The 14,501-nt window shown below is 46.5% G+C and overlaps 1 long non-coding RNA gene across 1 annotated transcript; it reads right to left on the bottom strand.

The window, feature by feature from the left end:
- Positions 1 to 3,964: 3,964 nt before the first annotated feature.
- On the bottom strand, positions 3,965 to 7,190 carry LOC148453782 (uncharacterized). The gene is made up of 3 exons (XR_015874872.1): positions 5,276 to 7,190; positions 4,414 to 4,747; positions 3,965 to 4,080 (listed from the first exon to the last, which is right to left on the bottom strand). It is a non-coding gene; the product is annotated as an uncharacterized LOC148453782 (long non-coding RNA).
- Between the last annotated feature and the right edge of the window lie 7,311 nt (positions 7,191 to 14,501).

Below are 14,501 nucleotides of genomic sequence, written 5' to 3'. Positions count from 1 at the left end.
CTACATATTGTCACAAACACATTTCAGAGTTGGTAACAAAACAACATTTACCTGGGACAACATGAGGAGCCGCAAAGTCTGGCATGTCCGTATCCATGTTGGACACGCCAAACACCTCCTCATACTGCACACACCCCAGTGCTAGCTCTTCCAAGTCATTCAGCTCCAATGACACAGGGTGGGACCCCCACCTGTCCCCCTTGCATGCCTAGCCCTCTCTGCCAGTTTTTGTTTTATATGTAATCGGTCCATCTGTGGAACAAAACAAAAGCATTATTCCTGCAGTATTTGGCCCTGTAACCACTTTTCTTAAAAATGTAGATTTTACGTACCGCCGTTTGACATCCCGGGCTAGACGTTCAAACTCATCAACCCTATTGACAGCACTGGCTATCTCCTCCCACATTTTCCACTTCTGGCTTGAACCCATATTCCGATCTGCCTGTGGCAGGGTGTCAACACACCTTTGAACCAAAACCTCCATCTCCTTTCTTGTGAATTGTGGCTGCCTTTTTTTTTTGCTTTCTTTGGTTGGCATACTCGGCCCAGCAGCCTCTTCCATGGCATCCTCCACACCTTTCAATTCAAAAATAAATATCATTTACATGTCCAACTGTCTATACATTTGGGGACTAACAAATCCTTTAAACAGAACGGCCATCGTTTTGCTGGTCTGTAGATATTTTTTGCAAAACCACTTGAACTACACCAGACCGTTTTGGCTTTTCCGTGACGTATTTATACATGCATCCTTTTTTTTGGTTCGCATCATTGATTGTGCGCTCCTATGATCCCTCCTTAATTTGAGCGGGGAAAAAAAAAACTATTTATGGATATGGGCGACTCGAGTCGAGGTGGCGGGTGTTGATTGTTGGAGGTATCGTGTGTAGTCGTGGATTGTTGGCGGGATTAGTGGTTGAGGCGTTTTTTGGGAGGTGTAGTAGTTTTTTTTTTGGTTTTGGATATTTTGCATTCGTTTTTTTTAAGTGCGGAGATTTTCTTTGTTGGTTTTTTGTGAGTAAGTATTTTTTTCATGTCCTTTAAAAAATAAGGGTTCTACAATCAGAATTTCTGCATTTTACTAATATTTTTTTATTTTGGACAGTTATTTTGGCTTGGCCCCAGAGAAGTTTTTGGACTGTGACTTATTGTTCGACTTTTGGTAAGTTTGTTTTTAACATTATTTGACAAATTTGATGTGTGGGTCTTCGCATATATTTGGCACATTCGTGTCTTCTTTTTTTTTGTGGCATATCATGTATTAACACTAAATCTAGCGTCCGTTATTTGCATTTTTGGTTTCGGGATTTTTGAAGGGACAAATGTGAACTATTTAGCGCACTAATGTTTCCTTATTCTCCTTCGCCAAATGCGAACTATTTAGCGCACTAATATTTCCTTATTCTCCTTCGCCAAATGCGAACTATTTAGCGCACTAATGTTTCCTTATTCTCCTTCGCCAAATGCGAACTATTTAGCGCACTAATGTTTCCTTATTCTCCTTCACCAAATGCGAACTATTTAGCGCACTAATGTTTCCTTATTCTCCTTCGCCAAATGCGAACTATTTAGCGCACTAATGTTTCCTTATTCTCCTTCGCCAAATGCGAACTATTTAGCGCACTAATGTTTCCTTATTCTCCTTCGCCAAATGCAAACTATTTAGCGCACTAATGTTTCCTTATTCTCCTTCGCCAAATGCGAACTATTTAGCGCACTAATGTTTTTTTGGGTAGAAATTTGCACATTCTTTTTTGGCCTCTCAAAGTAGGTTTGATGTTCGAAATAATGTGTGCTCCCCCCTATCTTTTTACGCATTTTGTTTTTGGTTAAAGAATCAAATATGTCCACCAAAAATACTAACCGGAATTTCAAATTTGGAAATGTAGGTTGTTGCACTCATGACCATACCCCGGCATGTAAGCATCTTTGGAATTTTAACCTAAGATAAGTATATTTTTGACTTTACCTTTTTATCCAAAAATAACTACCTGGCTTCCCATTTCAGGTTGATGTTGGTCGTATTGTTTTGGCCATGCTTCCAGAACCCGACCAACCTCAATCTCGTCCCAGGCGTAGGCATCGTAGGCGTGCAAGGCCCAAGATATTTAGAACACGTGTCACACTTTTTGGAATGCCCGATGATGAGGTTTTACGACGATACCGTCTTCCTCCAAAAATCATCATAGACACTCTCTCATTAATAGTGATCTTGAGTGGCAAATTGACAGTCCTACAGCAATACCACCACTTACGCAATTAATGGCGGTGTTACATTTCTGTGCCTCAGGATCCTTTCAAACCACGGTGGGAATAGTGGCTGGAATCTCGCAATCCTCATTTTCAAGTATCCTGAGGGCAGTGATGGAGGCCCTTTTCAAGCACCTCCATCATTTTATTAACATGCCATTGGATATGGGTTCCCTTAGTGTGGCGAAGGCCAATTTTTACCAAATAGCTGGCTTCCCACACATCATAGGGGTTGTGGATGGTACTCACATACCACTGCAGCCTCCAGCACGGCTGGAGGCCATTTTCCGCAACCGAAAGCACTATCACTCCCTTAATGTAATGGTGGTATGTGATGCCTCCCTCCAGATCCTGTCCTTGAATGCAAAATTACCTGGGAGTGCACATGACTCATTCGTCATCCGGCAATCAGGGATTTGGCATAAATTAAACAACCTACAAGCTGGTGATGCGTGGCTTCTGGGTAAGTGGAGACCTTTAGTTGTAACCATTGCCAATCTTGATACAGTGATTCTGACTGTTTTTTTTTTTCACAGGAGACAGTGGCTACCCTTGCACGCCCTGGCTGCTCAATCCTTATTTGGCTCCCACACCAGGGCCACAAAGTGAGTATAATTCCGCACTTACAGCCACCAGGCAGGTGGTGGAGCGCTGTATCGGCCTTTTAAAAGGCCGATTCAGATGCCGCCACCGCTCTGGTGGCGAACGCATGTATTTGCCGGATATGGTTTCGAAAATTGTGGTCCTGTGTGGGATCTTTCACAACATCGCCATAAGGAGTGGTGTCCCAATGCAGCCAGAGGATGCCTTACCTGAGGATGGCCCCCCCGAGGTTGGTCGGAGGTCAGTATATGGGGGGGCCATACGCGATGATGTGGTGGCCCACTTTTTCAGGTAATTATTGTCAAACCTTTACTTAATTGACCCAATGTCTACATGTACGATTGGAATGTGCCTTTTTAATCTTGGTTTTCATTTTTTGTTCTTGTCTTCCTTTTCAAACCATGTAAAAATTATGCCTACTACCTGATCCACTAAATTGTCTACATGTGGCCACATTGGAACTAACTTGTTGCCATATTTTTTCATCGCCTCATTTGTGGATTCCTGTTGGCCTGCTACTTATTTCAACAGTTCTTGAGTGTTGTTTGTTTTTTTGGAGTTTGGTGTAGGTTGATTTTTGACGTGTTTTCACTGTGTGAATTGCTTGTCACAATTCACTTTCTGTTTGCTGTGTATTAAAGTTTTGCTTTCCGTTCAAAAGACTGTTTATTTACACATTACAAGCACGTGTAACCTGTCTCCCAAAATGCCACCTTTCAGAATGCTGTATCCTGTAATGTGTGAAATTGTAAAGTCTTTGAACATGCTTTGTGGCTTAAAAAAAACAGCAAAGGTCTTAGGGTGAATCAGTAGTTTGATAAAAAAGAGGCCTAAGCAGATTTCAGTTTCTATTTACATTACCCACCACACAAAAAACCACAAACTGTTGGTTTAGCCACAAACCTATTGGTATGGTGAGGTGTTTAATGTGGCAGCTTACATACTTTCTAGCGCTTTGTACAATCTAATTTACCTTACTTTAAATAACATGACCAAATAGTGGACTTATGGACGGTTAAACAATTAAATATTTTCAGACAAGAAATGAGACTCGTTAACATCCAACGCAATTTTATTTTGCGAAACAAACACAATCCAAAAATCCCAAAAAAACAAATCAGCTCCTAAGGAGTGCCGAATTGTGGTCGAGGACCACGAGCATTGAAATAACATGGCCTCGCAAGGCGGCCAAGCCCTCCTGCATAGCATGCATCCGCCTCTGGTCCGCTGTTGGTATAAAAAAAAGGGATCCTTAAGGAAATGACACCTTACATTATAAGTGTAAACAACAAAATAAACAAATAAATCTAGTTGCAAATAAGATCCAGTTTGGTGATCCAAACAAATAACAAGGCAAATGCTAAGATGGTATCAATAATAAATTCGAAATGAACACACAAAAAGGCGAAACAAAAAGGACACAGTAGCCTTGTTAGGGTAAAGCAGAAAACACAAAGAATGAGTGTTATCACATGGATGAGATGTATCAGTGGAAAATATCCCAGACATTGTATATACAATTCAAAAGGATTTATTACAACAAAAGAAAGGTAAACATACCGGTCATTGGGCTGGATGGTCTGGCTTGAAGTCCATCCTCCTCCTCCTCGGAGGTGGGCCAGTGCTGGTGGGTTGAGGGAGGGGAGAGGGCTGAAATTGTGGAGGGTCCGGAAAATCGAGGGGGTGGTGGAGGGGAGGGTGAAGAAAAGAGAGGGGGGGTTGGAGGGGAAGAATTTTGGTGGGGGGGCAAATTGGGAGAGGGAGGCGCCTCACCTATTGGCCGGGCAGGGGTGGAGGGGGAATTGGGGAGATGGGCTCGGGCTGGTCGTCGGCGGCGGCAGGGGCCGAGCCCGGCGACGAACTTTGCAGCGAGCCAGGATTCTGCGTTCAGCCCCTAAATGATTAATGAAACAATTTAACATTTTTTTAGGGAAGGGGGGGTGTGGAAGCCAAATTTCCCACACCCCAAAAAAAATAAACATTCTAAAACAGGCAAACATGCACACACAGACATGTCAAAAAAGCAAAAACAGGGCTATACTGAAAACAAACATGCACACACAGACATGTAAAAAAAGCAAAAACAGGGCTATACTGAAAACAAACATGCACACAGACATGTCAAAAAAGCAAAAACAGGGCTATACTGAAAACAAACATGCACACAGACATGTCAAAAAAGCAAAAACAGGGCTATACTGAAAACAAACATGCACACACAGACATGTCAAAAAAGCAAAAACAGGGCTATACTGAAAACAAACATGCACACGCAGACATGTAAAAAAAGCAAAAACAGGGCTATACTGAAAACAAACATGCACACGCAGATAGGGCCTCAACAAACAAACAGGGCTATACTGTAAACAAGCACACGCAGATAGGGCATAAAACAAATCCACAAAACAAAAAAAAAACTTACTTGCAGCGATCCGCTGCCGAAAACATTCCAGCAAGCGGGGGGTGCGGCACCGCAGATCCGACCACCTGCGCTCTAATTGGCCTATATTACGGCGTGAGCCGAAGGAGCACAGGTGGTGACGAACCTCCGCATAGGCCAATCGCTTGGCCCGGTCGGTGATGGGGGGAGGCTGGCTGGTGATCCTCCGGTCCATAACCTCTGTGAGGACCAACAGCTCCCGTCTTGTGAATGCGGAGGCTCTCATGATGGCAATGATTTTTTATGCAAAAAACAGTTTTAATAAAGGGCAGAGAAAACTTTTGATTGGCTAATGTACTTTGGAAATTAACAGGAACCATTGTATTGGTTCTTGTATGAGTCATGTGTCCTTCAGGCTCCAAAATCTAATGTGAATTATGATAGGCTTCATGCAGTGACATGCGTAAGCTAATTTAAATAAAGAAATTTAGAACAGAAATTAGGAATATCCTAAACACACGAAAACAAAAGGATAATTGGTTACAACATGTTTTTAAGAAAAAGTAAACCATTGGGGAAACCGTACGTATTCTGCGGGTAAAATGACACACACGGACAACAATAATGTTGATTGAAAAAAGAAAAAAAACGGATTGAAAACATGTGAAGAGCAATTAAGCTAATTAATATATTGATTGGCATGATACGATTAAAGTATGTATGCAGAATGAACGAGCAGGTAATCGAAATCTGACAGGCCCACTTCCGGTTTGTACTTGTGCGAGCGTTCCCTGCAACCAAATTGGGAGATGGCCGGTCGCAATTTTGCTCGCTCGTTAGCTAGAGGAGGGGTTGGAAGACTTTGGGGCGGAAGAATAGCTACGAGCGAACTTTCGAGCGAGCACAGGAATTAACATTTTCTCGCTCGTTCGGGGAACGAGCGTACTGCTAACAAGCGGCTCTGAATGAGGGCCTTAGGCCGTTTGTGGGAACCTTATACAGAGACAGTGGGATCTTGTATACAAAGTGCTCCTTATGCAGATTATAGGAACATTGGTTATATGATTTTTTCCCTGCCTTGGTCATAAGGCCCCATTCGGTACGTAGGCATTTGTCTGTGTCTGTTATGTGTAAATAAATCATTAAGAATATTTCTTTTAAAATTGCTTTTGAGGATACTTGTGCTTATTGGAGAGGGTCTATTTGTGGACAGAGACCAAATTCTGAAGATAAATTGAGGGAGGACGGACATCAGAAACTTAGATGTAAGTGGAGATATTGCAATTTTTTTTATATCTACTCACATCTATCACATGGTCTGTTTCTCTCTTCTTGTTTGAGGAATAAAATTGAGGAAGAACGACATTAAAAAGTGGATATTGAGCCACGAAGATTCCAGATCCACAGAATCTGATAAAGACTTGTACCCTAAAGAATTTGCGCTTGGTTTGTTATTATTGTGTTGATATCTTTATATGTGGTGGGGACCACATTTTTTACTGATCAGCATTTTTGTTACTGGGTGCGCAGATTTTATATTCTATTTTGCCATTTATAATCTCGAGAACCACTGGATGGATTTTGATGCAGTTAACAACTGTCAAGCAAGGTTTAGGTGTATGAAACATTAATGGATGACAAAAGGGAGCCGAGCAGTGACTATTTTAGTGAAGCAAGGAGCTCATTCAGACCCGCTCGCTTGCACCCAGCGTATGCAAATCCTGCGCACGCTCAGCAAGGCAGACAATCGCACGTCAAGGCATTCGCACACCCACTATGTCTTGGCGTGCGATCACTTTGTGTATGCAGATGCCCACCAGCCATTCATAAGACGCCCACTTGCGCACGTCATCTCCTGGAAGTGCATAAAACCATTGGTACATCGAGCACCATCGAATGCAAACGCAGCGCTTGAGGTTGACTATACCCTGCCACAAGCACTGCGATCACCAGGTGACGTGTACTGTGACGCTGCCTGTTAATTATACACGCCTTTGAATCGGCATTGAGACACTCAAGCACGCCTGCGTTCGCACCTCCACTCCCCCGTTTCTAGTGGCCTGCCCGTCACCACCCACAAACGGCTTGACTGGTCACTCATTCAGCTGGGCTGTCTATGCTGGGCGAGCGAACGCTTCCCGTTCTCTCTCAGTGGTTCGTGCATGTGCATTGCGGTGCGTACACATGTGCAGAAAGTGACAATCGACCAGCTACAAGCGAACGCATACTAGCGAGCGGGTCTGAATCAGCTCACAAGTCCATGAAAACACGGATGGCCGATTGCTTTTTTGGCTTAACAGTTTTAAAGTATATCACAACGATGGACTTTATTTTATACCATGTAAAGATTGATACATATTATTTTGTTTCTTCTTAAAAACTGATGTAAGCCCTGTTTACCGATACAAAATTTCAGTTTTTCCCTTTTTTTACTGTTCCTATTTCATTTATGTGAAAAACGATTCTTTAATTTCAACGCGTCCATTCCCGGAAAGAGTCTACTTTGGCTGAGTGGAGACTGTTTTGCTGATGGACAACTTTACATGGCCCATTTGCGTGTCAACACCAATTTTTTCGTGTTTACATCAGGAAGAAAAATTACTAATGACGTCTACTAGGCAACCTCAGTTAAAAAAGACTATCGTCGCAAATTCAAAACTGCTCTTGTGCAAAGCCGGGGCAGGTAGCTGGTAATAAGATATTAGTGATGTAATAGTGTCAGTGTTAATATATTCGTGACATTGAACTGGTGACAGGTATCTTAGTGTGATTGTTTCAGTAAAGAGGTGATGGTGACAGGACTCCTCAGAAACTCCCCGGTAATAGTGATATCATAGTGATGGGTTAGTAGTGTACTGGTATTCATGATGGTAGCGCCGGTGTCGCAGAATTAGTGATGAGGTGATGGTAACAGGACCCGGTAATAGTGATATATCAGTGATAGTGCTGGTGTCGCGGTATTAGGGATAAGGTGATGTGACAGAACCCGGTAATAGTGATATATCAGTGATAGCGCCGAGGTCGCGGTATTAGTGATGAGGTGATAGGACCCGGTAATGGTGATATATCAATGACAGCGCCGGTGCACTGGCATTAGGGATGAGATGGTGACAGGACCCGGTAATAGTGATATATCAGTGATAGCGCCGGTGTCGCGGTATTAGTGATGTGACAGGACCCGGCATTAGTGATATATCAGTGATAGCGCCGGTGTCGCGGTATTAGTGATGAGGTGATGGTGACAGGACCAGGTAATAGTGATATATCAGTGAAAGCGCCGGTGTCGTGGTATTAGTGATGCGGCAATGTGAGTGACAGGACCAGGTAATAGTCATATATCGGTGATAGCGCTGGTGCCGCGGTATTAGTGATGAGGTGATGTGACAGGATCCGGTAATAGTGATATATCAGTGATAGCGCCGGTGTCACGGTATTAGTGATGAGGTGATGTGACAGGATCCGGTAATAGTGATATATCAGTGATAGCGCCGGTGTCACGGTATTAGTGATGAGGTGATGTGACAGGATCCGGTAATAGTGATATATCAGTGATAGCGCTGGTGTCGCGGTATTAGGTGATGTGGCAATGTGAGTGACAAGACCCGGTAATAGTGATATATCAGTGATAGCGCCGGTATCGCTGTAATAGAGATGAGGTGATGGTGACAAAACCCGATAATAGTGATATATCAGTGATAGCGCCGGTGTCGCGGTATTAGTGATGCGGAAATGTGACAGGACGCGGTATTAGTGATATATCAGTGATAGCGCCGGTGTCATGGTATTAGTGATGTGACAGGACCCGGTAACAGTGATATAGCAGTGATAGCGCCGGTGTCGCGGTGTTAGTAATGTGACAGGGCCCGGTAATAGTGATATATCAGTGATAGCGCCGTTGTCGCGGTATTAGTGATGTGACAGGACCCGGTAATAGTGATATATCAGTGATAGCGCCGGTGTCGCGGTATTAGTGATGTGACAGGACCCGGTAATAGTGATATATCAGTGATAGCGCCGGTGTCGCGGTATTAGTGATGTGACAGGACCCGGTAATAGTGATATATCAGTGATAGCGCCGGTGTCGCAGTATTAGGGATGAGGTAATGTGACAGGATCCTGTAATAGTGATATAGCAGTGATAGCGCCGGAGTCGCAGTATTAGTGATGCGGCAATGTGAGTGACAGAACCCGGTAATAGTGATATATCAGTGATAGCGCCGGTGTCGCTGTATTAGGGATGAGGTAATGTGACAGGATCCTGTAATAGTGATATAGCAGTGATAGCGCCAGAGTCGCGGTATTAGGGATGAGGTGATGTGACAGGACCCGGTAATAGCGATATATCAGTGATAGCGCCAGTGTCACGGTATTAGGGATGAGGTGATGTGACAGGACCTGGTAATAGTGATATATCAGTGATCGCGCCGGTGTCGCGGTATTAGTGATGTGACAGGATCCTGTAATAGTGATATAACAGTGATAGCGCCGGTGTCGCAGTATTAGTGATGCGGCAATGTGAGTGACAGGATCCTGTAATAGTGATATAGCAGTGATAGCGCCGGAGTCGCAGTATTAGTGATGCGGCAATGTGAGTGACAGGACCCGGTAATAGTGATATAACAGTGATAGCGCCGGTGTTGCGGTATTAGTGATGTGACAGGATCCGGTAATAGTTATATAGCAGTGATAGCGCCGGTGTCGCGGTAATAGTGATGAGGAGATGGTGACAGGACCCGGTAATAGTGATATATCAGTGATATCGCCGATGTGACGGTATTAGGGATGAGGTGATGTGACAGGACCCGGTAATAGTGATATAGCAGTGATAGCGCCGGTGTGACGGTATTAGGGATGAGGTGATGTGACAGGACCCGGTAATAGTGATATAGCAGTGATAGCGCCGGTGTCGCGGTAATAGTGATGCGGCAATGTGAGTGACAGGACCGGGTAATAGTGATATACAAGTGATAGCACCGGTGTCGCGGTAATAGTGATGGGGTGATGTGACAGGACCCGGTAATAGTGATATATCAGTGATATAGCAGTGATAGCGCCGGTGTCGCGGTATTAGGGATGGTGACAGGACCCGGTAATAGTGATATAGCAGTGATAGCGCCGGTGTCGCGGTAATAGTGGTGGGGTGATGTGACAGGACCCGGTAATAGTGATATAGCAGTGATAGCGCTGGTGTCGCGGTATTAGGGATGGTGACAGGACCCGGTAATAGTGATATAGCAGTGATAGCGCCGGTGTCGCGGTATTAGGGATGGTGACAGGACCCGGTAATAGTGATATAGCAGTGATAGCGCCGGTGTCGCGGTATTAGGGATGGTGACAGGACCCGGTAATAGTGATATAGCAGTGATAGCGCCGGTGTTGCGGTATTAGGGATGGTGACAGGACCCGGTAATAGTGATATAGCAGTGATAGCGCCGGTGTCGCGGTGTTAGTGATGCGGCAATGTGAGTGACAGGACCCGGTAATAGTGATATAGCAGTGATAGCGCCGGTGTCGCGGTATTAGGGATGGTGACAGGACCCGGTAATAGTGATATAGCAGTGATAGCGCCGGTGTCGCGGTATTAGGGATGGTGACAGGACCCGGTAATAGTGATATAGCAGTGATAGCGCCGGTGTCGCGGTATTAGGGATGGTGACAGGACCCGGTAATAGTGATATAGCAGTGATAGCGCCGGTGTCGCGGTGTTAGGGATGGTGACAGGACCCGGTAATAGTGATATAGCAGTGATAGCGCCGGTGTCGCGGTATTAGGGATGGTGACAGGACCCGGTAATAGTGATATAGCAGTGATAGCGCCGGTGTCGCGGTATTAGGGATGGTGACAGGACCCGGTAATAGTGATATAGCAGTGATAGCGCCGGTGTCGCGGTATTAGGGATGGTGACAGGACCCGGTAATAGTGATATAGCAGTGATAGCGCCGGTGTCGCGGTATTAGGGATGGTGACAGGACCCGGTAATAGTGATATAGCAGTGATAGCGCCGGTGTCGCGGTATTAGGGATGGTGACAGGACCCGGTAATAGTGATATAGCAGTGATAGCGCCGGTGTCGCGGTGTTAGGGATGAGGTGATGTGACAGGACCCGGTAATAGTGATATAGCAGTGATAGCGCCGGTGTCGCGGTGTTAGGGATGAGGTGATGTGACAGGACCCGGTAATAGTGATATAGCAGTGATAGCGCCGGTGTCGCGGTATTAGGGATGGTGACAGGACCCGGTAATAGTGATATAGCAGTGATAGCGCCGGTGTCGCGGTGTTAGGGATGAGGTGATGTGACAGGACCCGGTAATAGTGATATAGTAGTGATAGCGCCGGTGTCGCGGTGTTAGGGATGAGGTGATGTGACAGGACCCGGTAATAGTGATATAGCAGTGATAGCGCCGGTGTCGCGGTATTAGGGATGGTGACAGGACCCGGTAATAGTGATATAGCAGTGATAGCGCCGGTGTCGCGGTGTTAGGGATGAGGTGATGTGACAGGACCCGGTAATAGTGATATAGTAGTGATAGCGCCGGTGTCGCGGTGTTAGTGATGGTGACAGGACCCGGTAATAGTGATATAGCAGTGATAGCGCCGGTGTCGCGGTGTTAGTGATGGTGACAGGACCCGGTAATAGTGATATAGCAGTGATAGCGCCGGTGTCGCGGTGTTAGGGATGAGGTGATGTGACAGGACCCGGTAATAGTGATATAGTAGTGATAGCGCCGGTGTCGCGGTGTTAGTGATGATGACAGGACCCGGTAATAGTGATATAGCAGTGATAGCGCCGGTGTCGCGGTGTTAGGGATGAGGTGATGTGACAGGACCCGGTAATAGTGATATAGCAGTGATAGCGCCGGTGTCGCGGTAATAGTGATGCGGCAATGTGAGTGACAGGACCCGGTAATAGTGATATACAAGTGATAGCACCGGTGTCGCGGTAATAGTGATGGGGTGATGTGACAGGACCCGGTAATAGTGATATATCAGTGATAGCGCCGGTGTCGCGGTATTAGGGATGGTGACAGGACCCGGTAATAGTGATATAGCAGTGATAGCGCCGGTGTCGCGGTAATAGTGGTGGGGTGATGTGACAGGACCCGGTAATAGTGATATAGCAGTGATAGCGCCGGTGTCGCGGTATTAGGGATGGTGACAGGACCCGGTAATAGTGATATAGCAGTGATAGCGCCGGTGTCGCGGTATTAGGGATGGTGACAGGACCCGGTAATAGTGATATAGCAATGATAGCGCCGGTCTCGCGGTATTAGGGATGGTGACAGGACCCGGTAATAGTGATATAGCAGTGATAGCGCCGGTGTTGCGGTATTAGGGATGGTGACAGGACCCGGTAATAGTGATATAGCAGTGATAGCGCCGGTGTCGCGGTGTTAGTGATGCGGCAATGTGAGTGACAGGACCCGGTAATAGTGATATAGCAGTGATAGCGCCGGTGTCGCGGTATTAGGGATGGTGACAGGACCCGGTAATAGTGATATAGCAGTGATAGCGCCGGTGTCGCGGTATTAGGGATGGTGACAGGACCCGGTAATAGTGATATAGCAGTGATAGCGCCGGTGTCGCGGTATTAGGGATGGTGACAGGACCCGGTAATAGTGATATAGCAGTGATAGCGCCGGTGTCGCGGTGTTAGGGATGGTGACAGGACCCGGTAATAGTGATATAGCAGTGATAGCGCCGGTGTCGCGGTATTAGGGATGGTGACAGGATCCGGTAATAGTGATATAGCAGTGATAGCGCCGGTGTCGCGGTATTAGGGATGGTGACAGGACCCGGTAATAGTGATATAGCAGTGATAGCGCCGGTGTCGCGGTATTAGGGATGGTGACAGGACCCGGTAATAGTGATATAGCAGTGATAGCGCCGGTGTCGCGGTATTAGGGATGGTGACAGGACCCGGTAATAGTGATATAGCAGTGATAGCGCCGGTGTCGCGGTATTAGGGATGGTGACAGGACCCGGTAATAGTGATATAGCAGTGATAGCGCCGGTGTCGCGGTGTTAGGGATGAGGTGATGTGACAGGACCCGGTAATAGTGATATAGCAGTGATAGCGCCGGTGTCGCGGTGTTAGGGATGAGGTGATGTGACAGGACCCGGTAATAGTGATATAGCAGTGATAGCGCCGCTGTCGCGGTATTAGGGATGGTGACAGGACCCGGTAATAGTGATATAGCAGTGATAGCGCCGGTGTCGCGGTGTTAGGGATGAGGTGATGTGACAGGACCCGCTAATAGTGATATAGTAGTGATAGCGCCGGTGTCGCGGTGTTAGGGATGAGGTGATGTGACAGGACCCGGTAATAGTGATATAGCAGTGATAGCGCCGGTGTCGCGGTATTAGGGATGGTGACAGGACCCGGTAATAGTGATATAGCAGTGATAGCGCCGGTGTCGCGGTGTTAGGGATGAGGTGATGTGACAGGACCCGGTAATAGTGATATAGTAGTGATAGCGCCGGTGTCGCGGTGTTAGTGATGGTGACAGGACCCGGTAATAGTGATATAGCAGTGATAGCGCCGGTGTCGCGGTGTTAGTGATGGTGACAGGACCCGGTAATAGTGATATAGCAGTGATAGCGCCGGTGTCGCGGTGTTAGGGATGAGGTGATGTGACAGGACCCGGTAATAGTGATATAGTAGTGATAGCGCCGGTGTCGCGGTGTTAGTGATGGTGACAGGACCCGGTAATAGTGATATAGCAGTGATAGCGCCGGTGTCGCGGTGTTAGGGATGAGGTGATGTGACAGGACCCGGTAATAGTGATATAGCAGTGATAGCGCCGGTGTCGCGGTATTAGGGATGGTGACAGGACCCGGTAATAGTGATATAGTAGTGATAGCGCCGGTGTCGCGGTGTTAGTGATGGTGACAGGACCCGGTAATAGTGATATAGCAGTGATAGCGCCGGTGTCGCGGTGTTAGGGATGAGGTGATGTGACAGGACCCGGTAATAGTGATATAGCAGTGATAGCGCCGGTGTCGCGGTATTAGGGATGGTGACAGGACCCGGTAATAGTGATATAGCAGTGATAGCGCCGGTGTCGCGGTGTTAGGGATGAGGTGATGTGACAGGACCCGGTAATAGTGATATAGTAGTGATAGCGCCGGTGTCGCGGTGTTAGTGATGGTGACAGGACCCGGTAATAGTGATATAGCAGTGATAGCGCCGGTGTCGCGGTGTTAGGGATGAGGTGATGTGACAGGACCCGGTAATAGTGATATAGCAGTGATAGCGCCGGTGTCGCGG

Source organism: Taudactylus pleione, unplaced genomic scaffold, assembly GCF_031769625.1.
Source record: "Taudactylus pleione unplaced genomic scaffold, aTauple2 ptg001090l, whole genome shotgun sequence".
NCBI lineage: Eukaryota > Metazoa > Chordata > Amphibia > Anura > Myobatrachidae > Taudactylus > Taudactylus pleione.
This window is presented reverse-complemented; position numbering and strand designations above follow the sequence as displayed.